The sequence below is a fragment of the Manis pentadactyla genome, chromosome 16 (genome assembly GCF_030020395.1).
Source record: "Manis pentadactyla isolate mManPen7 chromosome 16, mManPen7.hap1, whole genome shotgun sequence".
Taxonomy (NCBI): domain Eukaryota; kingdom Metazoa; phylum Chordata; class Mammalia; order Pholidota; family Manidae; genus Manis; species Manis pentadactyla.
In genome coordinates, this window is record NC_080034.1 from 67,925,328 (window position 1) to 67,951,074 (window position 25,747).

The window sequence follows — 25,747 nt, forward strand, 5'->3', positions numbered from 1 at the left end:
CAGAAGATCGCACGCATGCTTTCAGTTCGGAAAATGCTCCAGTTCCGCGGGGACCTTCAACCCGGAGGCTCGTGGTTCTCGAAAGACCCCGACAAGCCGCAGCCTCGACGCTGTGCCCTCACCAAGACTGTCCCTTCCGCATCCGCCCGGAGAGTGACTCCCAGGCGGCGCCAAGGGACCGCTTGGAGCCGCGCTCGAGACGGGCCAAGGGCAACCATCCCCACAAGTCCCCTGACCATCCTCTCCAGCAGCCAGGCCCTCCGCGGTGCAGGGGTCTCCGCCCACCCGTGCAAACACCCGGCTGGGACTGCAGAGCTGAACTAGACCGCGGTGGGGGTGGGGGCGGGTCTGTTTGGTTTGGGAAACGCCCTTTGATACCTGTCGGACAACCTGGAACCTGGGTGTGGGCACTGCCTGGGTCAGTTTTCAAAGCACCCCACTCCCACCCCCGCGTGGGGCTGTGCAGTTCCCTTTCTTCTGGACTCCCTGGCCCCTCGGGACCGCGGTGGACATACGCGTGGAGAGGAATGCTCTGCAGCTGGGCCTGCACCTACAGCGACTGTCTGCCTGCCCCGCAGCCAGGATCAAGTCTGCACCTCGGGGGTGGGGGGCTGAAAATTCTGGGAAGCTACACACAGATTTAGATTTAGATTCTGACCAGTCTAAAATCCTCTTTCTACTGTAGAAGACGTTCCCAAAAATACCAGAAGCATGGGACTGGATGATGAATGTGTCCTGGTCAGTAGCCCAAGGTCCACTCTCCCCCCCACCCCCACCCCGCACCCTTCTGCTGCCTGAGTGTGTGAACCAGGGCAGTGAATAACTTCATCCACCACTGAGGACTGCTTACTACAAGGCCCTTAGCTTATGGATAAGCAACCTAAGATCCTTCTGCAATTGTGAGTCAGATTCTTGGTTCCACATGAATTCTCAAAAAGAAAAAGAAATCAGAGAAAGTTTTACCCCAAGAGATGAAGATGGGCTCCTCTGGAGGCACCCCAGGGCTGACCTTATTGAGTTGGAAGCATTCTTAGAATTACTTAAGGCCACCCAGGTTCCACTATTGTCTGATCTCACAAACTTGACATTTATGTGCCTCAGTGAATGTGTGTTGTTGACACACAAATACTAAGTTAAATTCATTGACTCTCCTGGATAGACTCTAATCTTACAGATAAGACAACAAGCACACCGAGTAGTTTCGACACTCCCTTGTAGCAGACCCAGGTAGAATCAAGATCTAACAAATCTTCCCAACACAATTAGCTAGATAATTCAGACCAAAACATACTTGGACCTAAACTTAGTTGAACTATTCAGGTAATTGTCTCAACTCACTTTTATTACAATGGTAGGCAGATTTCCCAAACTGGTAAGTGGTTTCTTTCATTACTAAGAACTTATCTCCCCCACTTCCATAATTGTCCTTTTCTAGAAGAGGCCATGTAAACCCCTCACCTGAGACCTAGAAATGGGGTGTCTTAGACCCTCCTTTAGTTTCAATTTTTAGGCAGGGCTCATGCTACCACAGTGGAATCTGGCAGCACTTTCTCACCCTTCTTCAGAGCACCAAATATATATCCGTGTGGAAGGTAGCTGGCAGAGTTCCGTGCCGAGAAAGAAGAATCTGTTAGAAGATGGGGCGTGACTAAGCAGTCCCTGCGCTCTGCTGACGAGCACTAAGAGGTGGGCCTTAACCCACACACCTCTCCTACTTTCCCACACCAGTCTGAAACAAAATAAGGCCCCTTTCCCACATTTGAAATAAACTAGAACTTCTTATAATAATTTGCCTTACATTTTTTAGCTTAAAAAAATGCCAGTGCAATGCACTCACATGACCAACAACTTTCTTAGGTATTCAGGGACTTTGTTGACATCAAACATGTAAAGATGCTTCTCCTCTGTTTAACTATTTTTTTAATTCTTTAGGTCATTGCAGCAGAGCTTTGCTTCAGTTCTAGAAATCAGACTCCAAAGAATCCTTTGCTAAATATTTCCTGCTTTCAAACACCACCACCACCATATTTCTCTCTTAAGTAACAGTTTGTAATTTTCTAATGAAATCATTAAACTTTTGTTATGCTTTAACAACATAATTTGTTAATTCTTAATGCTGTCAACAAATAGCCCTAAACAAGTATCTTCTAAGAAGATCATGATCAAAAACATAAATATGTAACTCTCCCTGGATTCGAGGCCCTCTTTGAAACTGGCAGAGATTCCAATGTCATGAAATGCTGGTCGTTGTGCAACAGTTTCTGGGCTGTATCTGTTCGGCATTATTAAGATGGATGGGTGATTAGAAGCAAATGTTGTTCCTATCATTTGCCAACTTATACACAGACTGGAAGAGAGAACTGTATTAACCTTCGTTTTTGGTGAAGTACAGCCAAACATAAACATTAACATAATGCCACATTTCTCTTACCACTCCTAGACCCTCTTTGCTGTTCTTTTCAGGAAAAGTTTAACTTAGAAGACTTACCATAACTGAGCCTTTTTATCACATCTGTTTGGAGCCCAAAATAATACACATATTCAACATCCTTGACATGTATTTGTTGTTTCTGATCACCAATTTCTAACCATTCAGGGAAAAGGTAGAAAAATTTCCCAGCCTTTGGCTGGCTGTGCTTACTGTAGTTTAAATGTCTGGCAATGCTCAAAATCACAGAAGTGGTCCATTCAAAAGAAAAAAAAAAGCTCAAAGAAGGACTGACTCAAAATTCTGGCTTTGTCTCTCACAGCTGGGTAACCTTAGGGTAGTGGGTCATCCCTCTAAGACTCCACAGAACAAGGGGATTGAGCCAGAACACCCCTCACAGTTCACAGCCACAAAAACTCACATAAAATGTCAAAGATGTCATGCAAATGGATGTTTTTTCTTTCCCCTAAACTCAATCAACATGGGATCAAATGTGTATTTCAGGGACAAGTTTGATGCCATTATTCAACATGATTAAAACTCTTACAGACACAACAGAACATATTGGAGACCATTAGGGTACACTACACATATACAACTTGTCATTCTAATGGATCATAACATGTATTTCCAATAACATTTTCCCCCAGTGTGTTTTCAACAACTTAAATTTTGCACCAAGTCTCAGCTTTCAGAATTAGGTGTAAAATACTAGTATGCTTATTCCACAGACAAGAAACAGAGGCTGAGGGAGGTCGGACTATTTTTGAGAGATTTCATCATAAGCAAGGCATCCAGAGCTGCTTTCCTGGTCAGTGGCTCCCAGGCCAGCACTCAGATCCTGGGATGAGAGGCTCAGACCAGCTCTTCATTTGTTTATTTAAGAACAAAGTCCAAAGATGCCAAAGACAATTCTCAGGATAGCAGAGTCGATACAGCCTAAAAATGCAACTAGCACCAAGGGACTCAAGGCGTGGAAATGAACATATGCATGTGTGTACAAATGTACCATGAAAACACTCATGTTAAATACTAAAATAAAATAAATGTGGGAACACTAAAGGAGGGCAAATCTGGAAACTAAAGAAAAACCCCAAAAAGACTAGCCCAAATAATAATAAATATTTTTATTTAAATAAATGTGTCCAGACACATTCCCAGGACTAGGGAAAGCATGAAGGATGGGGGCTGCCCGATCTCTGCAGGTAGACCCTCCTGCATTCCGGAGGACTGGCATTTTCCCGGGGTGTGGGGGCACATTTGTATCCACCCCACTGGCCCTGGCTTTCTTGGTGGCGTCCCCTCTCACTGCAGCTCTGCAGGCTGCCCTCCGCAGCCTGAGGCCAGCCAATAGGCTTTCTCTTCCTCAGGCCTCTGAACCTGGGGCAGTGGGACGCAAGGGCCAAACATGAGTTGTGTTTATTTGTTCCTGGAGCCCCAGTGAAGGGGTCCATTGGGTCCTGCCACAGGCCCTGGGTCTTCTCCTTTCTGGGAAAAGCCTTCCAGTCAAGCCCTACCTTGCTGCCTTAGTCAGGTTTCTGTGGCTGGTAACGCCCGCACCAGGCTGAACAGGATGGAGGGCGCCAGGATGGCGGTACTGCTCGCGTCTCCTTTCCACTGTGAACTCCTCTCCTCTTACAGGCCCTGCCTGGACACACAATGCCCCCAGCTGGGGGTATGAAATGTGAAGGGGGGTCAGGTGGCCAGTGCCATCAGCTCCCTCCTCTTTGAAGGACAAAGAACAAGCAAGGGAGCCCTCACACTATGGAAGCTACTCAGCCCCGTGGGACCCTCCAAAACATCAGGCTGAGTGAAAGGAGCCAGTCCCCAAAGTTAACATCCGTACAATTCCATGTACCTGCATAATACTCTGAAGGGACAGAAATCAGGTCACTGATTACGAGGGGCTGGGATGGAGGAACTCTGAGGGACACAATCTCTTGGGGTGATGAAGTAACCTACATCTTGATTGCAAAGGTGGTTTCATGACTGAACACTCTGGTCAGAACCCCATAATGGATGCCTAAAAATAATGTGTGATGTATGTGCATCATACTTCAGTTACTCCACCTCACCACATAAACTCACAAGGAATAATGCTGACCTATTGTATGGCCTAAACCGAGGATATTTCCCAATAATGGCTATACTTGAAGGAAATAAAGCTTTCTTCATGGGGTTTGGCTAACTGAAATTCACTTATGGGAGTGTTTAGGGGATAAAGGTAAGCTTCCCAGGGCCTCTTAAGTCAGACAGTGATCAGCTGTTCCCTTCCCATTCTGGGCAAAATGGCCTATGGCAATGGTGCCAGTCCCACTTCTGCATGGGAGTTGTCTCAGGGACCACCATCAAAAAGGAACCTCATGCTAGGACTTAGCCACATGTAGATACACTGTTTAATTCATCTGATGGACTGGCTGAGAAACGCCTAGGGGCTAAGAGCTGACTGCAGCCCCACCTGCTCCCTGGAGCCTGGATTCATTCACAAAGCAACTCCTGGGGAATACTGCCAACTCTAAGATTTGTATGAACACTCCGCAACCCTGCAAGGAAAGGTTACCAAAAGAGGGACCCAAGATGAACTACCAGGGCTTTGTGACCCCACCCAGGCCTATCAAACATATTCACCGACCAACACCAGATTTCAGAAAGCAGCCCCAAAATGAAAGCAATCACAAGAACACAATTCATTCTCTCTGCTCCCTGACTCCTACCTGCACCCCAATTCCACAGTCATGAAAGTCAGAATGATGGGAAAATGTTGAGCAAACTTGGACACCTCTGACCCACCACAGCAGTTACACAAATCAGCAATCTGAAACAAGATAATTATTAGTTTTCGTATTTATTAGATTAACCCTTTTGAGTAATAGCCTCTGGAGACATTTAAAAATGCAATAAAAGACCTCATCATGTTAAGTGATTATGTGGCTCATTCTGTATTTGGGCTGAAGCAAGCCCGTATACTCTGTTGCAGTGCCTCTGCCTGGATCTGAGAAAGGTAAGAACTGAGACTTAGCACAACTCTAGCATCTGCTACATAAATGCTTGTTGAACTTACTCAGGGGTTCAGTCAGAGAGAGATGTCAGCCAATTTGCATCCAGTAAAGATAAATGTAAGCCCATAGTTTCCAATATGTAACCCCAGAATGACTTGTGATTGAAAAGAGATGTCTGGTGGCCCAAGTCACCTCTTCAAACTGTGCCCATGAGCAGAGTTAAAGTTCTTGAGCTAACAGATTAGGCCTTTGAAACAAAGTTTGCCCAACAGAGCTTTCTAATGAGTCACAGGAAATTAAGACTAGCACATCTTTTAGTCACAGTTGATTCAAAAGAGTCAAGGTCCAGCCCACAACTGGGGCCAGTGCCGGGTGCTTGCAGAGTGATTCACAAAGGGAACCAAAATGCTCTTCCAGATAAACTCCCTCCCCAACACTTCTCTGTTTGCCCACCACCCCCACACCCCAGCTCATTCTGTTCCTGAAATATCACCATTTGAGTCATTCTGTTGAGTTATGTAATGAACATGGGGCCTAAGTACCACTAAAAGAAAAAAAAATGGGGGAAAGGGGACCAGACAGAGGTAATCATTGGTCCATTACGAACACAATGTCCCCCTCCTCACACCTTTGATGACTGTAATTGCAGGGCCTGAGGGGACCAGCTTGCATGCCTGGGAGTAAGCACAGTCTACATGCAACACACATAGGTCCACAGACAAACACAAATGGCAGAGTCTTCAAGAAAATTCCTGGTGCTCATCTTCGTTCTTTTCTTCTACACTTCGCTAATGGAGGTTTTCGGTAAAAAGGAAACACTTCTGGTAAACGGCAGGGAATTCAATCCCTGTAGTAAATGTGATGCTACATTCTGCTGCCTGTAGGCCATGGTCACTTTTCCCTCCTGGTGGCCACTTTTCCTTTGTCCCAGGATGTGAAATAATACTACCTTGTGTACATTAAAAAATTTGCCTTTAAATTTCTTCAACAGAGCATTTTGCTCCTGCCTACATCTTTTATCAAAGTCAGAAAGCAAATGCAGGCCTTAACAAAATAAACTATCTTTATTTAGAGCTCAGGCTCCAGGGAAATGGGAGGGATGCAGGACAGACAGAACAGGATGCGGGTGACGGGAGGAGCCACAGCCCTGCCCACCTCCTGCCTGGCGTGTGGGTCAGCTGCTGCTCAGGCTCTGGCTCCTCAGGTCTTCCAGAGCACTTCCTCTCTTCATCTTTGCAGAATGAAACTGTTGGCGAGAGCTGGGCATCCCTAGTAGCCAAAGCAGGCTTTCGTTCTAAGTCAGAAGCAACGGGGTCACTGTAATCACACATATCAACTCAAAATCTGTGCTCCCTGCCAGGCCCAGGAACAGACCAGTTCAAACAAATTGTTTTCCCCAAGTACTCTGCTAGAGATTCGGTTACTGTTGCACCCAAGTGAGTTGGTGTATCCCCCCAACAAAGGTCACATTGGCCTCCTGGAGGGAACCCCAGACAATGTCTACTCTGAGCCGGGGGGACCCTCTCAGGGAGTCAGAATGACGGTGATGAGCTCATGTCATTCCTTTCTTGGGTGGAGGGCAGCTCCCTTGGATGCTGCAAGGTCTTCCCTAGAAAAATGGGTACTTCCTGGGGAGCAGGCTGGCCAGTCAGCGATGCACAGTCACCCCCAGGAGCTGGCTGGGCAGGCAGGGCACACGCCACAAAGCGGGCAGCAGGGCCAGCAGAGCCCTGGAATAGAATCTCTGAAATTCAGAGCAAGAGGCCAGGGCAGGTCCAGCCCTAGAGGGAATGCTGAGGCAGCCCAGCCACATGGCCAGGACTCCCTGTCTTTGCATGCCAAGCACCAGGACCACCCCCCTCCCCACGCAGCCCCTCTTAGTTAGGTGTCCCCAGAAGCACACTCAGAAAAGACCTGGAGGACAGGTTTACTTAGTAGGTACAAGGAACACCAGGAGGGGGACAGGGAATAGAGGCAGTGAACTGGGGCAGGAAATAAAGAGTGAGTTATCAAGTCAACTCTGACTGTGAGAAGCTAGAGCTAAGGCTCTGAGGAAGTTCTGGGAACCCTGTGAAATGCCTACCTCAAAAGCCACCCACCAGTGACCACAGGGCCTGAGGAGTAACTGGTGAAGAGCTGTGGGGTTAGTTGGGACGGGAAGGTTGATTCCTGAGCCTTTCTGGACTGCCATTCATCAGGCTGAGTGGTGTTCCAGGCCTTCAAAGAGGCCTTCATGCAGATACCAGCCATTGAAGTATCTCATAGATGGAACACCTAAGCTAGGCCAGCCTGGCCAGCCCTGGGAAAGTGGATAAAACAAGTTCTGGGCCCACAGTGGGCTCTTTCAATCAAAAGTGGGGCCCCCCAGCAGGGGCACTGTTTGAGGACATGATCTCTGATGTGAACAGTTTGCCTGATGCCATGGCGTGAATACTCCTTCCATGGCTGATTCCAAACCATCAACGTCTAACACTGGACACCATGTTCCTGAATAGTCAGCCACTGGCTGTTGTGACCAGAGCTGGTAGGAACCTCTCTAGCACACCTCACACTGGGATGACTCCCCAAGCCTTGGGGTCAGGTGTTGAGTCATTGGCCTTCACTTCATCATTTGCTGTCATCTGGAGACAGGGTCTCTTGGTCACAGTGGCCCCTACAATGGGATCCTAAACCCAGTGGCAACTCTTGTGTGTAGAGCTGTTTTTTTAAGTTCAAGAGTTGACTTCAGGGTTAAAAGTCAATGCAGTACAGTAATTAAGAGCATGGACTCTGAAGCCAGACTGCCCAAGTTTGAATTCCAGCTCAACCATGTATCATCTGTTGTAATCTAGGGCAAGTTACTTAACCTGTCTGTGTCTGCTTCCCACTCAAAAACAAAAAAGAAAAGAAAAAAGGGAAAAATAATGTTCTTGCGAGGCTAAACAAGTTATTACATGCACAATGCTTAGTACAGGGCCTGGCACATAATAAGCATGACTTAGAATTAGCTGATATTATTCAGGGATAGAAATGAGCAGTTGATAAGTCAGAACCCTAAGTGCATAATGAAGCAGTCTTGCTCCTACTGAATATGCTGCATTTGCATCAGTTAGACTTATACCCACAATTAATCCTGGGGGACACAGACAGACAGACAGATGATGTCTGGATGACAGAAACTTTCTAATGCCATGATCCATGAAGCAGTCCTTTTAACCTAGGGTTTTTGAAGAGCAGGCCTGCCTTGTTTCCAGGATTGCACAGCACCAAGGGTTAAAGCTATTTTAATAATGAATACCTAACCTTTCTTTTATATCCATGGCTTTTTGGTCTGTTACATACTTTCAATAAAATAAGGAGGCTCCAGGTGAGTTATATAAATGGGAAATCCAAGAGTGAGATGAAGTTCTTCCATATTCAAACATTTGTGAACACCTTCCTGTGCACCAGGCACCCAGCGCTGACGAGGCAGCAAGGGCAGGACGCAGCCCCCCACCAGGCTGCACCACGAGCCCATGAGCACTCTTGTATGGTAGTGCTCTGCCAGCAGGGATGCCAAGTAATCTTGTAAGAGATGCACTTAGAAAAGGATGCCTAGCAGCAGTGGTATCTCCACTGAAGCCTGAACCATGAATGAGCCTCAAGTAAAGAGCCAAGTTGTGAAAGGGAAGGTCTCTACGTGGCAGGAACAGCATGAACAACGGCAGGGAGCTGAGAGAGAGCACAGCACATTCAGAAAAAGACAAGCTGTCTGCACAGGTGAGCCACAGAATGTGTGCCGGGTGCAAAAAGGAGCCCAGGAAGAGAAGCGGATGTAAGCCAGATCATGAAGGACCTCAGTCATCATTCTAAGGATAATGAGGAGTAACTGGAATGTTTTTAGCAAAAGATTGATGTTGTCTCCTACAAAAATGACTCTGATCACTCTGTAGAGAACAAAATGGGGGAGATACAACCAGGAGAAAGCTGGCTGTTGCAACAGTGCAAGTGAGACAAGGCGGAGTGATCGAGGTGCCCCAGGGACCAAAGAGGGTAAGCAGGTTCCCACAAGCTCTGAGGTGGGTTGTGAGACTTGGAGGCTGACTACAGTGGAAGGGCAGGGGAAGGATGCAGCAGGTGTGAGGCCGCCCGTGCAGCAAGGAGTCAAGAGGGAGACCACCCTACTTATAGAGGGGAGGGGCAGGCAATGGTCCAGTTCTCAATATAGTGCACAAATAAAGGGGTCATCGTTCCTATCACACTGATAATTGTGTACCTCAACTACAACCATTTTTACCCAATGGAAGCACAGTGTTTTGAGAAAAGGATCTTTTTCTAATATGCTCAAAGTCACCATAGGAGCTAGCTATAGCCCCAAGTGCAGTTTGGAGTTAGGATCTGGAGATACTGAGTTTAAGTGCCCTGTAGGACATCAAAGGTAAGCAGTTAAATGCACATGTCTGAATTTCAGGAAGGATTTAGGCTGGAGATGGTAATCAGGAAACATCAACATATAGATAGTTTTACAACCACAGAAACAGATTACATCATCCAGGACAGTGAGCTGAGTGAGGTTCCTAATTTGGGGGTGTAATGGACTTCTTCAGAAATCAGTGGAAAGAAATACACAAAAATACTAAATTAAGCATATTTTACTATATATATATATATATACATACATATATATATATAGCAGGAGGGCAAGGCTGATGCTAAAATGCCCCGAGCAGAGAGAGAAAACATGAGAGCCAGGACAATAGTTATATTTAAGGCAAGAGGTAGAAGCCTGAAGAGGAAGGAGCTGGGAGAATGTGGAATCATGAAAACTCAGCAAGATCATGTTTTTATAAAGAAAGGTGGTGTCCAATAAGGCCAAATGCAGCAGGGGGGTCAAGGACAGTGAGGTGTGACTTCCCAGCAAGACCAAGAATGACCCTGGGAAGCCCACTGCAGAGGAGTGGGGGCAGGCAGCGGGTGACAATGACTGTGAGCTCCTCTCTGGAACACTGACTGTGCAGGGAGAAGACAGAGTAGAGAAAGCTGCAACGAGGTGGTCTAGAGGAGGTTATTCCTCCTTTTAAGGAAAAAATAGTTTGAACATTGGTGATTGTTAACTGGAAAAGAGTTAAGAGAAAGGAGAGGCCACAGACCCTTGCAGTGAGGGCTAGATTGGGAGGCAGTCCTAATCAAGACCATAAGACACCAGAGCGGCTGATCAAAGATACCTGGCCAGTGGGTGGAGGTCTGAGAACCACCAGCAGACCTCTCCCACTACCCCCACTTCAGTCTGGAGCCAAAGGTGGCCAGGCTGGGAGAGGTCCCCTACCCTGGCCAGGGCTCCATATCTTGGGATAGTTGAAATACTGGGGACAAACATGGGGGCTCCTTGGAGCCTTAGAGGTAAGGCTTCCCCAGCAACATGTAAATGGCAGAACAGATGATGGCATGGCAGGCAGAGAAGTAGAATAGTTTTGATTCCATATGCTAATATGGAATTAAACTTCCACTGGAAATTGTCCTGCCTCTCATTGTGTCTGCGCCTCTCTGGGGGAAGGGATTGTATGAAATCCTGGGAAGGGCACAGAATTTGGGGTCCAGTAATCTTGGGTTAGATCCCAACTCTGCACTCAACAGTTGTGTGATCTTATACTAGATGCTTAGCCAGCCAGAGCCACTGGTTCTTCACCTGCAGAGTGGACATAATGGCACTGGCCTTGTAAGCCTCATAGAAGGCACTGGGATTAAACTAGAATGCACACACACACACACACACACACACACACATCTATTTGTTGAGTATACTACATATACACTATACAGCACAAAGGTAATCAGTATTCATAATAGTGGTAGTACATACCCTAGCTTTTCATGAAGAAATCAAATACTCATCAATCAACTTAGAATTATTATACAAATTACACAATTATTTGTGAGGTAGACAGTTGCAGGGAAAACTTTTAACTAAACTACTAAATTCAGTAACTTTTAACTAAATTACCTAGAATTTGATCTATAGGATTACATGATTTATTTTATAAATTTAAGCCATGTAGGTCTTTGTCAACTTGAATATCATATCACTCATGCCAAGAAAAAGAAACTTGTAATGTAACTGAGTGTGCAGTTAACTGATTTAGTCATTAAAGGAAAAATATCACACACATTTAGGAACTATGAGGAACCTGAAAACGTAGTGCATATAGGAGACATAAGCATTTTCATCTGTTAAACCAAGAACATTCACTGCAAAGATATTGTTAAAATGAGAGTAACATAAAAATTGTGTATTCCTTCTTTCCTTGTTAAACAGAGGTAGACTAACAAAAGATAAACAGAATTCATCTAGTAAATTGTTTTTCCAGCCCAATGAGTCTCTGCCTTCATTGTTCACATTGTTAAATTAGGAGACCCTCCTGTCTCTATGGTTCGTACACATAAGCAACTAATCTCATTTTAAATGTGTGTCTTTCTCTTTGCATCAGAATCACTCAATTTTCAATTTTGTTCTGGTCTCCTTGCCATCTTCTCTTTTACTCTTTGAGCCCTCCTTCAAAGTACAGCCAAGCATTCTCCTGACTGGAAAAGGATGCAATCTTTGATTCAAGAAGAAAAGAGAATGAGGCAGGTTACCGCCTGGCTCCAGAGAGAGCCTGTCCAAATCCTTTCATTTCCAAAGGAGCCTAAAGCATCCACTTGGCAATATGTCACTGTAGCTAATAGGCTGATTTGCAAAGTTATGTAGAGCCAATAGAATCTCCTCAACCTGAACCCTCACCTCTCTCCATACACCAAAATAAATGTCTGAAATAGCAGAGATTTACATGTATAACGCAAACCCACAAGAGTTCTAGCCGAAAGCATGGAAGAGTTGTACGTCTCCCTTTTACACAGGAAGGGCTCATCAAAAAAGCATGGGTGGAGACCCTAAATGCTGCCCCAGAAAAGGCAGGTCAACTTGACTCCATAAATAATGTAAACTTCTGTTTGTTTTAAGAACAAACAGAGAATGTATTTGTGCCCTGTCTAACAAATCGAGGCTAATGATAAAAGCTTTTACAAATCAATTTTCTAAATCACTAAAAACCCAATAGAATGGACAGTGGTCGAGACTAGATCGTTTCCACAAAATAGAAATCAAATAGTTCAAAAGCATGTGAAAAATATTCAATCTTTCATAATTAAATTACAAATTAAAACAATAAGGACTTGACATTTACTGTCAATTGGCAAAGAATTAAAAGTTTGCTACAACACGGAGCTGGGGAGGTTTTGAGGAAATAAGCTGCTCCTACAAATGTTAATGGGATTGGAAATTGGCGCAACCTTTTTGCAGGGCACTTTGGCCATATCTATTAAAAATGTAAAATACACATACCCTTTGACCCAGAAATTTCCTTGCTAGGAATTTATCCTAAGGGAACTCTAGCTCACCTGTGCAGAAAGTGCCTGTGTCCTGGAGGGGCGGGGGTGCTGCAGCATTGCTTGTAATCTTCCCCTCCACCCCCCAAAACATGAAAAACCTTTAATACCAATTTAAAGAATTGGTTACACTAATTAGGACAAAGCCACACAGTGGACTGTGGATGATGCACTACGGAGTGAATGGGCTCCTCTCTGTGTTGTCGGAAAGGTGTCTGTTGGAAGAGAAACTGCAGAACCACATGTAGACTAAGGCCTATTCACGTTAAAGCTCTTTAATAATAGATTCACAGGTATGAAGGCTTGGGAAATGTTCAGAAAGATTTTAAGAAATGCTTAAACTGAAGAGTCACCTCTGGGTAACTGACAGGGCTAGAGGGACTGGGGGTGTGAGGAAGTGTGTTACCTCTCACTTTTACACTTTTATTCTATTTGGAAGAAATATATATTTTTTTTAAATAATTATTTTTTATTGAAGGGTAGTTGACGCACAGTATTACATTACATTAGTTTCAAGTGTACAACACAGTGGTAGAACATTTATATACATAATTCTAGGTTCCAGCTATCACCCTACCAAGCTGTTACAATATCTTGATTATATTCCTTATGCTATACATTACATCCTGGTTACTTATTTATTTTACCATTGGAAGTCTGTCCTTTTTTTTGTTTTTGTTTTTTGTTTTTTTTTTTGTGAGGGCATCTCTCATATTTATTGATCAAATAGTTGTTAACGACAATAAAATTCTGTATAGGGGAGTCAATGCTCAATGCACAATCATTAATCCACCCCAAGCCTAATTTTCGTCAGTCTCCAATCTTCTGAGGCATAACAAACAAGTTCTTACATGTAGGACAAATTCTTACATAATGAATAAGTTACATAGTGAACAGTACAAGGGCAGTCATCACAGAAACTTTTGGTTTTGCTCATGCATTATGAACTCTAAACAGTCAGTTCAAATATGAATACTCATTTGGTTTTTATACTTGATTTATATGTGGATATCACATTTCTCTCTTTATTATTATTATTTTTAATAAAATGCTGAAGTGGTAGGTAGATACAAGATAAAGGTAGAAAACATAGTTTAGTGTTGTAAGAGAGCACATGTAGATGATCAGGTGTGTGCCTGTAGACTATGTGTTAATCCAAGCTAGACCAGGGCAATAAAACATCCACGTATGCAGAAGATTTCTCTCAGAATGGGGGGGGGAGGTTCTAAGCCTCACCTCTGTTGATCCCCCTTTTTCTCACCTGATGGCCCCCCTGTGACTGTGCCTGTCTTAGGTTGTTCCTCCCTTGAGGAATCTTACCCGTCTCTGGCTAACCAGTCATCTTCCGGGGCCATATAGGGAGATGTAAAGTTGGTAAGTGAGAGAGAAGCCTAATTGTTTGAAAAGGTTAGCTTTTTACTTCCTTGCAGATTTATGCCCTGTGGCTTCTATGCCCAGCATTTGTCTTGAGGTATCTTTACCACTTGGAAGAATTATGATACTCGGTAAATTTGATATGAGGCACGAATTCTATTTAAGGGTTGTAATTAGGAAGGAAGAAGAAAAGCTATAGAAGTAGCAGGCAGAAGAAAACATGGGAAGATTGATTATTTCTTTGACATATCTTCTTGTAGAGTAACTTCAGCATGGATAGGTTTTAAGCTACTACTTAAATTGCGCACACACATTAACATAATAGGAGTATAGTTACATAACCGAAGCATACCTGTAATTACCAGCCATCTCCAGTGAAACCAAGAAAACCAGTTAGGCACCTTAGGCATTTGTGAAAACTTATCTATGATATGGTGGATATTGTCCAACTGAACTTGAACAGTCTGAGAGAAATCAGACAAATTAAAACAACCCATTCCTGGGGACTGTTCACATGCCATATGTTCTTTTAACAGTAAATAGTCTGTAGTTGTAAGAGTTTGGAGCGCTACAATTTGCACTTCTCCAAATTCTTGGTTGAGTTCCAACAGTATAGATCCAGTCAAATTTGTTGTTTTACTGTATGCACAGGCCAGCTTAGATATCTCCTTCCTCATTCCCGTGGCAAGTCCAGGAGCTGGTGGGATGAGTGCACCTACAGCTGTAGCAGTGCGTGGATCTTTGTTGGGGTTTTTTGATGATCATCTTCTGGCATGAGTCTTCCAGAGAGTGCAGATGTTGGAAGTTCTTTTTCATATCGTATCTTAGTTCATTTTCGGGGTAGCCCAATTTGGCTTTGATCCTCTGTATAAACACAAACAGACCCTTTGCCTACACTTTTATTTGCCCTTTATACCCTTGTGTAGAACTCGTTGGAGGTTACCACACAGGAACTGCCCTTTTTTTTTTTTGCTTTGTTTTTGGTATCACTAATCTACACTTACATGACGAATATTATGTTTTCTAGGCTCTCCCCTATACCAGGTCTCCCCTATAAACCCCTTTACAGTTACTGTCCATCAGCATAGCAAAATGTTGTAGAATCACTACTTGCCTTCTCTGTGTTGTACAGCCCTCCCTTTTCTCCTACCCCCCCATGCATGTTAATCTTAATACCCCCCTACTTCTCCCACCCCCTTATCCCTCCCTACCCACCCATCCTCCCCAGTCCCTTTCCCTTTGGTACCTGTTAGTCCATTCTTGAGTTCTGTGATTCTGCTGCTGTTTTGTTCCTTCAGTTTTTCCTTTGTTCTTATATTCCACAGATAAGTGAAATCATTTGGTATTTCTCTTTCTCTGCTTGGCTTGTTTCACTGAGCATAATACCCTCCAGCTCCATCCATGTTGCTGCAAATGATTGGATTTGCCCTTTTCTTATGGCTGAGTAGTATTCCATTGTGTATATGTACCACATCTTCTTTATCCATTCATCTATTGATGGACATTTAGGTTGCTTCCAATTCTTGGCTATTGTAAATAGTGCTGCGATAAACATAGGGGTGCATCTGTCTTTCTCAAACTTGATTGCTGCGTTCTTAGGGTAAATTCCTAGGAATGGAATTCCTGGGTCAAATGGTAAGTCTGTTTTGAGCATTTTGATGTACCTCCATACTGCTTTCCACAATGGCTGAACTAATTTACATTCCCACCAGCAGTGTAGGAGGGTTCCCCTTTCTCCACAGCCTCGCCAACATTTGTTGTTGTTTGTCTTTTGGATGGCAGCCATCCTTACTGGTGTGAGGTGATACCTCATTGTAGTTTTAATTTGCATTTCTCTGATAATTAGCGATGTGGAGCATCTTTTCATGTGTCTGTTGGCCATCTGTATTTCTTTTTTGGAGAACTGTCTGTTCAGTTCCTCTGCCCATTTTTTAATTGGGTTCTTTGTTTCTTGTTTGTTGAGGCGTGTGAGCTCCTTATATATTCTGGACGTCAAGCCTTTATCGGATGTGTCATTTTCAAATATATTCTCCCATACTGTAGGGATCCTTCTTGTTCTATTGATGGTGTCTTTTGCTGTACAGAAGCTTTTCAGCTTAATATAGTCCCACTTACTCATTTTTGCTGTTGTTTTCCTTGCCCGGGGGGATATGTTCAAGAAGAGGTCACTCATGTTTATGTCTAAGAGGTTCTTGCCTATGTTTTCTTCCAAGAGTTTAATGGTTTCATGGCTTACATTCAGGTCTTTGATCCATTTTGAGTTTACTTTTGTATATGGGGTTAGACAATGGTCCAGTTTCATTCTCCTACATGTAGCTGTCCAGTTTTGCCAGCACCACCTGTTGAAGAGACTGTCATTTCCCCATTGTACGTCCATGGCTCCTTTATCAAATATTAATTGACCATATATGTCTGGGTTAATGTCTGGGTTCTCTAGTCTGTTCCATTGGTCTGTGGCTCTGCTCTTGTGCCAGTACCAAATTGTCTTGATGAATATGGCTTTATAGTAGAGCTTGAAGTTGGGGAGTGAGATCCCCCCTACTTTATTCTTCTTTCTCAGGATTGCTTTGGCTATTCGGGGTCTTTGGTGTTTCCATATGAATTTTTGAATTATTTGTTCCAGTTCATTGAAGAATGTTGCTGGTAGTTTCATAGGGATTGCATCAAATCTGTATATTGCTTTGGGCAGGATGGCCATTTTGACGATATTAATTCTTCCTAGCCACGAGCATGGGATGAGTTTCCATCTGTTAGTGTCCCCTTTAATTTCTCTTAAGAGTGACTTGTAGTTTTCAGAGTATAAGTCTTTCACTTCTTTGGTTAGGTTTATTCCTAGGTATTTAATTTTTTTTGATGCAATTGTGAATGGAGTTGTTTTCCTGATTTCTCTTTCTGTTGGTTCATTGTTAGTATATAGGAAAGCCACAGATTTCTGTGTGTTGATTTTGTATCCTGCAACTTTGCTGTATTCCGATATCAGTTCTAGTAGTTTTGGGGTGGAGTCTTTAGGGTTTTTTATGTACAGTATCATGTCATCTGCAAATAGTGACAGTTTAACTTCTTCTTTACCAATCTGGATTCCTCGTATTTCTTTATTTTGTCTGATTGCCGTGGCTAGGACCTCCAGTACTATGTTAAATAACAGTGGGGAGAGTGGGCATCCCTGTCTAGTTCCCGATCTCAGAGGAAATGCTTTCAGCTTCTCGCTGTTCAATATAATGTTGGCTGTGGGTTTATCATAGATGGCCTTTATTATGTTGAGGTACTTGCCCTCTATTCCCATTTTGCTGAGAGTTTTTAACATGAATGGATGTTGAACTTTGTCAAATGCTTTTTCAGCATCTATGGAGATGATCATGTGGTTTTTGTCTTTCTTTTTGTTGATGTGGTGGATGATGTTGATGGACTTTCGAATGTTGTACCATCCTTGCATCCCTGGAATGAATCCCACTTGGTCATGGTGTATGATCCTTTTGATGTATTTTTGAATTCGGTTTGCTAATATTTTGTTGAGTATTTTTGCATCTACGTTCATCAGGGATATTGGTCTGTAGTTTTCTTTTTTGGTGGGGTCTTTGCCTGGTTTTGGTATTAGGGTGATGTTAGCTTCATAGAATGAGTTTGGGAGTATCCCCTCCTCCTCTATTTTTTGGAAAACTTTAAGGAGAATGGGTATTATGTCTTCCCTGTATGTCTGATAAAATTCCGAGGTAAATTCATCTGGCCCGGGGGTTTTGTTCTTTGGTAGTTTTTTGATTACCGCTTCAATTTCGTTGCTGGTAATTGGTCTGTTTAGATTTTCTGTTTCTTCCTGGGTCAATCTTGGAAGGTTATATTTTTCTAGGAAGTTGTCCATTTCTCCTAGGTTTCCCAGCTTGTTAGCATATAGGTTTTCATAGTATTCTCCAATAATTCTTTGCATTTCCGTGGGGTCCGTCGTGATTTTTCCTTTCTCGTTTCTGATACTGTTGATTTGTGTTGACTCTCCTTTCTTCTTAATAAGTCTGGCTAGAGGCTTATCTATTTTGTTTATTTTCTCGAAGAACCAGCTCTTGGTTTCATTGATTTTTGCTATTGTTTTATTCTTCTCAATTTTATTTATTTCTTCTCTGATCTTTATTATGTCCCTCCTTCTGCTGACCTTAGGCCTCATCTGTTCTTCTTTTTCCAATTTCGATAATTGTGACATTAGACCATTCATTTGGGATTGCTCTTCCTTTTTTAAATATGCTTGGATTGCTATATACTTTCCTCTTAAGACTGCTTTTGCTGTGTCCCACAGAAGTTGGGGCTTAGTGTTGTTGTTGTCATTTGTTTCCATATATTGCTGGATCTCCATTTTGATTTGGTCATTGATCCATTGATTATTTAGGAGCGTGTTGTTAAGCCTCCATGTGTTTGTGAGCCTCTTTGCTTTCTTTGTACAGTTTATTTCTAGTTTTATGCCTTTGTGGTCTGAAAAGTTGGTTGGTAGGATTTCAATCTTTTGGAATTTTCTGAGGCTGTTTTTGTGGCCTAGTATGTGGTCTATTCTGGAGAATGTTCCATGTGCACTTGAGAAGAATGTATATCCCGCTGCTTTTGGATGTAGAGTTCTATAGATGTCTATTAGGTCCATCTGCTCTACTGTGTTGTTCAGTGCTTCCGTGCCCTTACTTATTTTCTGCCCAGTGGATCTATCCTTTGGGGTGAGTGGTGTGTTGAAGTCTCCTAGAATGAATGCATTGCAGTCTATATCCCCCTTTAGTTCTGTTAGTATTTGTTTCACATATGCTGGTGCTCCTGTGTTGGGTGCATATATATTTAGAATGGTTATATCCTCTTGTTGGACTGAGCCCTTTATCATTATGTAGTGTCCTTCTTTATCTCTTGTTACTTTCTTTGTTTTGAAGTCTATTTTGTCTGATATTAGTACTGCAACCCCTGCTTTCTTCTCACTGTTGTTTGCTTGAAATATGTTTTTCCATCCCTTGACTTTTGGTCTGTACATATCTTTGGGTTTGAGGTGAGTTTCTTGTAAGCAGCATATAGATGGGTCTTGCTTTTTTATCCATTCTGTTACTCTGTGTCTTTTGATTGGTGCATTCAACCCATTAACATTTAGGGTGACTATTGAAAGATATGTACTTATTGCCATTGCAGGCTTTAAATTCGTGGTTACCAAAGGTTCAAGGTTAGCCTCTTTAGTATCTTACTGCCTAACTTAGCTCGCTTATTGAGCTGTTATATACACTGTCTGGAGATTCTTTTCTTCTCTCCCTTCTTGTTCCTCCTCCTCGATTCTTCATATGTTGGGTGTTTTGTGCTGTGCTCTTTCTAGGAGTGCTCCCATCTAGAGCAGTCCCTGTAAGATGTTCTGTAGAGGTGGTTTGTGGAAAGCAAATTCCCTCAGCTTTTGTTTGTCTGGGAATTGTTTAATCCCACCGTCATATTTGAATGATAGTCGTGCTCGATACAGTATCCTTGGTTCAAGGCCCTTCTGTTTCATTGTATTAAATATATCATGCCATTCTCTTCTGGCCTGTAGGGTTTCTGTTGAGCAATATGACGTTAGCCTGATGGGTTTCCCTTTATAGGTGACCTTTTTCTCTCTAGCTGCCTTTAACACTCTTTCCTTGTCCTTGATCTTTGCCATTTTAATTATTATGTGTCTTGGTGTTGCCCTTCTCGGATCCTTTCTGTTGGGGGTTCTGTGTATTTCCGTGGTCTGTTCGATTACTTCCTCCCCCAGTGTGGGGAAGTTTTCAGCAATTATTTCTTCTAAGATACTTTCCATCTCTTTTCCTCTCTCTTCTTCTTCTGGGACCCCTATAATACGGATATTGTTCCTTTTGGATTGGTCACACAGTTCTCTTAATATTGTTTCATTCCTGGAGATCCTTTTGTCTCTATGTCAGCTTCTATGCGTTCCTGTTCTCTGGTTTCAATTCCATCCATGGCCTCTTGCATTCTATCCATTCTGCTTATAAACCCTTCCAGAGTTTGTTTCATTTCTGCGATCTCCTTTCTGGCATCTGTGATCTCCTTCTGGACTTCATCCCATTTCTCTTGCATATTTCTCTGCATCTCTGTCAGCATGTTTATGATTCTTATTTTGAATTCTTTGTCAGGAAGACTGGTTAGGTCTGTCTCCTTCTCTGGTGTTGTCTCTGTGATCTTTGTCTGCCTGTAGCTTTGCCTTTTCATGGTGATAGGAATAGTCTGCAGAGCTGGGACGAGTGACGGCTGGAAGAACTTCCCTTCTTGTTGGTTTGTGGCCCTCCTCTCCTGGGAGAACAGCGACCTCTAGTGGCTTGTGCTGGGCAGCTGCGCGCAGACAGGGCTTCTGCTTCCTGCCCGGCTGCTATGGAGTTAATCTCCGCTGTTGCTGTGGGCGTGGCCTGGCTCGGGCAGCTGCTCCAAAATGGTGGAGTCGCGTTGGAGCAGGAGCTGCTGGGAGGCTATTTATCTCCGTAAGGGGCCTCCCTGCTCCCTGCAGCCCAGGGGTTAGGGTGCCCAGAGATCCCCGGATTCCCTACCTCTGGATTAAGTGACCCGCCCTGCCCCTTTAAGACTTCCAAAAAGCACCCGCCAAAACAAAACAACGCCCACCAAAAAAAAAAAAAAAAAAATTTTTAAGTAAAAAAAAAATAATAAGTTTTTAATTTAAAAAAAAAAAAAAGGTGGTCGTTCGTTTTTCTTTATTCTCCGGTGCCAGCCTCAGGCCTCTGCTCACCGGTCTTTCTGCCCTGTTTCCCTAGTATTGGGGGCCCTATCCCTTTAAGACTTCCAAAAAGCGCTCGCCAAAACAAAACAGCAAAAAACAAAAAAAAATGGTTGCGCACTTTTCTTATGTCCTCTGGCACCCGGCCTCCAGTGCCTGCTCACTGTTCTTGCTGCCCTGTTTTCCCAGTATCGAGGGCCCTGCACTCTGGCCCGGATGGCTGGGGCTGGGTGCTCGGCAGCCCTGGGCTCCGTCTCCCTCCCGCTCTGCCTGCTCTTCTCCCGCCGGGAGCTGGGGGGAGGGGCGCTCGGCTCCCGCCGGGCCGGGGCTTGTATCTTACCCCCTTCGCGAGGCGCTGGGTTCTCTCAGGTGCGGATGTGGTCTGGATATTGTCCTGTGTCCTCTGGTCTTTATTCTAGGAAGAGTTGTCTTTGTTATATTTTCATAGATATATGTTGTTTTGGGAGGAGATTTCCGCTGCTCTACTCACGCCGCCATCTTCCGCCCCTCTGGAAGAAATATTTTTTACCATTAATGTGCATTACTTTACAACTTGAACAGAGTTTACTGGAAAGGAAAGAAAACAAAAGGGAAACTGAGAGGAAGAAGACCCAGGGAGGGAGGGTGGGATGGGCAAGGAGGGGAGAGAAGAAGCACGTCCTCACTCCTTTGAGCAGACGAGCCCTTTACCTATTTGATGGAGACAGATATTAGGCACGTTTTAAAACATTAGCCATTTCACCAAACTTCACAGACACTGGCCTGTTACTTCTCTTACAAATGAAAGCAAGGAAGTACCTACCATACTGCTGCATTTGTCCACTTTTCCTTGGTCTTTGCAAACTACCTTGGGATAAAGCCCTTACTGCAGCATAAACCAAGTGTGACTCCAGGGGGCCAGCCGGCATTTCCTCCCATAATACTCAAATTTGTATTTTGCCTGATGTTTTTGTCTCTGTGCCTAGATCCCACAGTGATAGGCGCCACAAAAGTACACAGACAGGCAGAGAACTTGCCCTAATTTTGCAGAGAGGAGACAGACATGTGGAGGTCAAGAGGCTTTCTCTCTAAAGGCCATGGAACCCCCGAGATTCCCGGGAGAGCTTCCTGGCTCTGGAGCAGATTAGAGCAACAGTGTCTCTCACTAGTGCATGAGAGGTTTTACCAGATAAAATATCTCTTTCTTCCCCTTAAAGAGTCTGGTAGCTGAACAGAAGCTACATTAGTTTTTTCACTTACTTTTAAAAGTGAAAATCATATTTGAGTTCTCCTTTGAAAAATACTGACTATTGCAGAGGATATTTTTTTAAGGAGCTTGTTTTTAAAACTGGAGAGATTGTAAGAGGGCTTTTATTTTTCTTAATATTTATGTGGAAAAAGAGGAAAGTTTAGACTTCCCACAGGGCCAACATTTGCAGAAGGACCAAATCATCTAGGAAAATGGATAGGCATTCCTCCTTCAGGCCAGCTCCCCCTGTCCAGCCTGCCCCTAAGCCCCACACTGACCCCTGCAGCTATGACGAGGCTTACAAAATATTCTAGAGCCACTGGACAGTTTAAATATTAACAAGCGTGTAAAGCCACTGGGGTAAGAGCCTGGGGCCTGTAATAAGAAGCAAGCCTCGGCTGGATTTGCTAATTACTCCTTACACAGCCTTGGGCAGCAGCCCCAGCTCTCTGAAGATGACACACTTGCCAGGGTTGCATAAGCCCTCTCACAGCATGATAATTAGTTATGAAGAGGCAGAACAAAGGGCCATTCTGACCATGGTGGCACTCTAACATGTATGTACTGACTTTCCAGAATGGAGACATATGTAGCACATTCTCCCCTGTAAGGGCATCCGTGGTACCCGGAGCTAGAGGTGTGGGGAGCAGGGGATCCGAGGTCTGCTGCAGAGCACAGGGTTCTCCGTTCCTGCTGTTTCATGTCTCCTCGTTGCTATTGGGTTAAGTCTCCCACCAGAACAACACGTTCCATACTGACCAGGTTGGGCTTGGCTCAACAACTGGAACTGTACCTTCTGCTGGGCCCCAGTGCTTCCTGTGTTTCTAAGTCCTATGCCAGGCTTCTCCTTGTTAGCAAAATTGCTTCCCTATGTGCCACGTATTTAATTTTCCATCAAACTAAATATCTGTGAAATCAGGGTTCTAAAGTATTGCTGCCCTAGTTACTTCTAATTAATGAATACATAGAACCTGAATTTTAATGATAGAGAACTAGCTTATGAAATAATCTAGTTTAGCCCACTGATTTTACAGATGAAGAAAAGGAGCGACAGAAGCCCAGAGGTGAGCTTGTTTATAAACATTTTGGGACTCTAATGAAGGCACCTGGCTTATCCTTACTCTTGGAGTTCATCTCTCACTTCACATACTTTCTTTGTCTCCTATATAAAGTCAGTGTCTTCCTGAAACCACCCAACCTGTTTGTATTCTTGGGAAACTCAGCCCTGTGTATGAGCTAGAAGATAATCACGACAACACTGCAGCCTGCAGGTAAGTTTGAAGATAACAGCAGCACACCTGGATTGAGCTACCTGACAGCTCAGGGGTCCAGGCCTTCTGACAGCCTCAACCCCTACAAAAAGAAAGATGTGCCCAAAGAACTTGAGTGAAGAGACAGCATTGAAGAGGCATACTTTGGGTCTGGACTAAAACCATGGAGCCAAAGGAATGGTTTGTTTCTCAGAATTAAATTTGCCAAAGTTTGCTGAGAAAAAAAGTTTAATTTCTCACAATAATGCCAAGAAAATTAAGTCTCTTCACCTGTGCTTTGTAGGTGACATCCATAAGGATGGAGAATGGCCCAAGGATCACCCTGTCCCCTCCCTCTTCCCGCAGAAGCCATCACTACTCAATCATGGGGCCTGCTAAGTGCTATGAGCTACTCCAAGTTGACAAGGAAAGAAATCACCTTTCACTTTAAACTCATTTCCCTCATGTAAGAGTTTGACTAGCCCACATCAGGGAAGTCCCATGGAGGCTGAGTATCCAGGTTTTAATATGTGTCAGAGTTTCTATAAGAACGGCAGAGAAATGCAGACTGGATACCTAAGTTATAGAGGGTTTCAATGGCCTAATCAGTTGTACCTTGAAGGTGCCAGTTAATCAATTAATGTCAATCTATAGGAAGGTCTCTAGTGTCATAGCAAATAATTTTTTTCACATTTTCCAAATGAATTTAAACATCTTCACATCTGTGCTCACATGTCACCTTTTCTGTGAGGTTTCCTCTGGACACCCTATCTAAAATTGTAAAACATCTTCCCCTTTCTTCCTACCTCTCTTACCTGCTTTATTTTTCTCCTTGTCACTTAACATTACCAAACCAGACATGTAACCTATTCATCTGTTTAGTGTCTGCCTTCCCTACTAGAATGAAAGCTGCAGAACAGAGATAGATGTCTTCTGGTGTGTTCACCACTGTATCCCCACAGTGGAGAAGAGTGTCTGGCATATTGTAGGGTCCTCTGTAGATAGTCACTGGATGAATGAATGAATGGAGATAACATGCTTATCAAATGTAAAGATAACATAAGCCCAGGAGAGTTGGGGAAAATATTAGATGACTAGGTAAACAACCAAAATTATCCTGACAGGTGAGAATGACAGGCTGAAGCTGGCAAATGGAATTTAACACGCTATTTAAATCAATCCTACACTTAGATTACAGAAAAACAATTGCACAAGAACAAGATGGGAAAGATAATGTGGCTAAATAATAGCACGTGCAAAAAAAAAATGACAGCATCTTGGATGCCTGCCAGCTCAATCTGAGTCAAAAATAAAACCAGCCTGTCAAAAAAGTATGATCTTTGGTGTTATCACTAACTAAAAGAATCAGACTCTTCAGTATGCAAGTGTGTCTGTATGCATTCCTTCATTTGAACTCACGTCTTTTCATACATACATGCAATGTACATGTGAACAAGGTTGTTCCTTGTGTCCTGGCTTGTAAGAACAAAAGATGAGAAACCACCTAAATGCCCATCAATAGGGAATTCATTAAATAAATTCAGGAAAGCTATGTCATGGAATACAAGCAGTCCTTAAATAAGAAGAAAGGCATTCTTTTTTATTGAAATGTAGTTGATATGCAATATTATATTGGTTTCAGGTGTACAACATAGTCATTCAACAATTATATACATTATGAATACTCACCACAATAAGTGTGGTTACCATCTGTCACCATACAGAGATATTAGAATGTTATTGAATATATTCTCTATACTGTACTTCCATTCCCATGACTTAGCTGTTTTACACTTGGAATTTTATACCTCTTTATCCCCCGCACCTATTTTGCCTACCTCCCATGGCAATCACTAGTTTATCCTCCATATTTATGAGTCTCTTTCTGTTTTGTTTTGCTCTTTGGATCCACATATAAGTGAAATATGTGGTATTTGTTTTTCTCTGACTTATTTCACTTTGCATAATATCCTCTAGATCCATCCATATCACAAATGGCAAGGTTTCATTCTTTTTTATGGCTGCGTAATATTCCAGTCTCTGTGTGTATGTGTGTGTCAGTACACATACAGATACACCCTCTTTATCCATTCATCTATTGATGGGCACTTAGGTTTCTTCCATATCTTGGCTATTGTAAATAATATTACAATAAACAGGGGTATTTATATCTTCTTAAATCAGTGATTTTGTTTTCTTTGGGTAAATTCTCAGAAATGGAATTACTGGGTCATTTTTGGCTTTCTGTTTTTAGTGTTTTGAAAAACCTCTATAATGGTTTCCATAATACCTGAACCAATCTACTTTCCCACTAGAAGTGTATGAGGATTCTCTTTTCTCCACATCCTTACCAACCACATTTCTCTTGTCTTTTTGATAGTAGCC